This window comes from Terrapene carolina, unplaced genomic scaffold (genome assembly GCF_002925995.2).
Source record: "Terrapene carolina triunguis isolate 2854851 unplaced genomic scaffold, T_m_triunguis-2.0 Scaffold865, whole genome shotgun sequence".
Classification (NCBI taxonomy): Eukaryota; Metazoa; Chordata; order Testudines; family Emydidae; genus Terrapene; species Terrapene triunguis.
The window spans coordinates 44109-47793 of record NW_020665216.1 but is presented as its reverse complement, the minus strand read 5'-3'; positions in this window follow the sequence as shown (position 1 = coordinate 47793).

The window sequence follows — 3685 nt, the reverse complement described above, 5'->3', positions numbered from 1 at the left end:
CATTCCTAGCCTTCTACCCATGATCCTCCATTCCTAACCTGCCCCAATCAAGCTTCTATCCATGATCCTCCCTTCCTAGCCCTCTACCCATCTTCCATTCCTAACCTGCTCCAACAAGTCTTCTACCCATGATCCTCCTTTCCTAGCCCTCTACCCATCATCCTCCATTCCTAGCCCTCTACCTGTGACCCTCCACCCCAAACAAGCCTTTTCCCCAGGATCCTCCATTCCCAACCTCTTGTCTTTCTCTGTCCAAAGATTTTGATGTTGATTTAGGTTTAAAAATGATCAGAAATGGGGGTTTGCCTAAAGAGCAACAGAGCAAGCCAGATTTCTGTTGTGTTTGTCTCTTTTAATTTGTTACTTTCCAAGATTTGGTTATGAAACAAACCCAAATCCCCTGTCTTCTACCCCAGAGTGCCAGGTGACGGGCGTTTGGTATCTTTTCGTTACTAACTTGAACCTTTGTATGTATGTCCGGGTTAGAAAACGAAACTCAAATTAGTGCCCCCCGTGTTCTGCAAATGAACGCTGTGGTTTGTGTCACGTGCTTAGCGTTGAGTGGACGCGTACATGTCACGCAGGGCTCTACCGTGACCAGCCTCGCTTCACAAGATCAGGGCCTAAATTTCTGATGTCAAAGGTCTGGAGATTAGTCCTAGGTTTAAAAAAAAAAACCCAAAATATTCCGTGCATTTTTACACACACACACAAATTCTTGTTTTGTATCATCACGTTTGGAATTTCTCAAGATTTATGGTTTTCTTTCTAGGTTTAAAACCACGCCAAGGGCCAGGCTGTTTGGAAGTCTTGTTAGAGTTGACTCCCTGACAGTGTTAAGTTGTGTTTGCAAAGAGAGTTGGATTGTGAGTTGTTTTAACGTGTTGAAACGTTTCTCTGGGGAGATTATGGGTTTGAGCTCAGCTCTCTGTGTAAGTCTGTATCGATGACATGGGTGAGCCAGTCACTCTGCCAACTACCCCAGATCTCAGGGAGTACAGTCGATCGATTGCTAAAATATAGATGTTAGACAGGCAATAACATTTCTCTCGGCTGTATGGAGATTGAAAAAGTGAGTGTCACTTATTGCATATGCTGTTTGTGTCATATCTGCAGTATAACTTCTGTGCACTACAAAGGAAAAAAATGGTGAATTTGACTTCCTGCATTTATGATCTAGCAATCATTCGAATCTCCCGTTTTCACCGCTGTGTATCCCAGAGAAATTGTATTGCACCTAGAACTCTGTCTTTGGGCTAGAGATTTATACACAGTTTTATACAAAACTTCAATCTAATTTGTTGCCTCTAAGACATATAGATGCAATCATACAAATTTGCCGGTTTCATCTGTATAGCCCATGCATATATGATAGATATAGCCCAGAAAAATGATATTGTCATGATCTATATGCAAAATAACTCTACCCATTCTCTGCCATGTGTAGAGATTAAAATAGTGAATTTGAATGATTGCACGTTTGAATTATTGCAGAGGAATTATATTGCCCATAGAGTTCTGTCTTGTGCTATCGAGAGGTTTCATTTCCATATGACTTGTTGTACATGTGACATAGAGCTGCATTAATAGAAATCCAGCACTTGAATCTATATTGCATGTACATTATATCGCATATCCGATGCGTATGGCACAGAAATGATATTTTGCGGTGATCTCTGACAGGCTATATACCAGTGTTTCTCAAACTGGGGTCGCCGCTTGTGTCGGGAAAGCCCCTGGCGGGCCGGGCCGGTTTGTTTACCTGCCCCGTCTGCAGGTCCGGCCGATCACGGCTCCCACTGGCCACGATTTGCCGCTGCAGGCCAGTGGGAGCTGCTGGAAGCGGTGCGGGCCGAGGGACGTACCGGTCGCCGCTTCCAGCAGCTCCCATTGGCATGGAGCAGCGAACCGCGGCCAGTGGGAGCCGCGATCGGCCGGACCTGCGGACGGGGCAGGTAAACAAACCAGCCCGGTCCGTCAGGGGCTTTCCCTACACAAGCGGCGACCCCAGTTTGAGAAACCCTGCTCTATGCTTTCTGTGCTATATAGAGATTTAAAAGGGGGAATCTGACTGATTGCCTGTATTAGTTGCATGTTATATGAGTGTACATATGCAATCAGTCAACGTTGGCATTTTAATATATAGCCCAGAGAAATGACACTACTCCGCAAGAAGGCAAGTGCCCTCTGTAGCTCCGTATAGGGGAGAGAGATGCTGTGTATGTGACGTCGATTCCAGCAGTGGCTTCTGACCCCGATGGATGATGCCTCAGACATGCCCGTGTCTGAACACCAGCGAGCGTTATTGTGGGGTAATCACATGGGGGGGGGTATTTTTAACAGAGGCCCTGAGACATTAAGAGCAGAAGATGCCTTCACGTTCATCCTGAAGGCAGCTCCTTAGAATCCGAGGAGCAAAGGGTTCCCCTTCGGTTATGGGGCTTGGGGGTCGTTAAGTCGTTAAGTCCCTGATATTTTTTTTAAGAGCTCATTAGCAGGGTGCGTGTGTTTTACCTCAAGAAATAGTTGTGTCTTGAAAGGGGACCGAGGTGGGATCCCGCAGGCCGGGAGTCTAGGACCGGAAGCCAGTGCCCCCCTAGTGGGGGGGGGGTGGCTGGGACCCGAATTGGACCCCGGAGAGTGGACACTCGGGAGGCTTCAGAATAACTCTCATTTAATGCAACATAGGACACGTTGGCGTCTGCTGAGTTCTCTGCGGTTGGGAATAAAGGTGTTGTTTGTATTTGGGATGCGTTGAGTTTTCAGTGAGTCTACGTTGATGGACATTACTTGGAAAGTTAGAGGATCAGGGAAAGGGACACGGGGCCTTTCCCCTCTATGGGGCGCCGGCTTTCATCCGGCCCCAGGCTGGGGGACTGGCTTCAGAGGTGCCAGGAATGAAATGAAAATCTGCCCCTATTTCCTGTAGACGCAGCAGTGGGCTTCCTTGTGCTGCTGGCTCCCCCGTTTGGGAGAGGAACAGGTGTTTGGGATCAAATTAGCCCTGTAGAGTGAAAATTGAGGGGTATCAGGAGGGGCCCCGTGCCTCACCCCAGAGGTGGCTGCATCTCAGCCCTGGGCGAGGGATCCCTGTATGAAACCTGGACACCCAGCTCCCTTCTCCCCCGCGCTGTCCTGGGAGGCCCCTGTGCGGCCGCTCCAGGCTCAATGGAACTGACCGACTCATCAGGTTGTTTTGAGGCTCCCGGGGGCAGGACTGCTGGGACTGCAGATCCCGGCTTCTGGAACCAGCTGTCCCTGCCATGGCCCCCCCGGCCCGTCATTGGCATTAAGGGATTTGCCGGCCTCTGCAAAATCGCTGCCGGCGGCTGGGAGAGGAGAGGGGTGGCGGCCTCTGGGCAGTGTGGAGCAGAGCCGGACGCTGGGGTCAGCACAGGTAGGGGGCACCGGCGGGGGGAAGCGGGCACAGGGACCCACCGAGGGGCTCCCCCTCTGACCTACACACGCAGTGACCTGGGAGCAGACACCCTGATACACAGGCACACAAACCAACTGCCCCCCCCCCATGCACACACTGGCCCTGAGAAATACTCCCCACCACTCACACATTGACACACGCCCGTGCAGCGATGCTGCTACAATACTTATCAATCCACTCCCCTCCCAGGGCCGGGGACAGAACCCAGGAGTCCTGGCTCCCAGCCCCCACTGCTGTAACCCACAA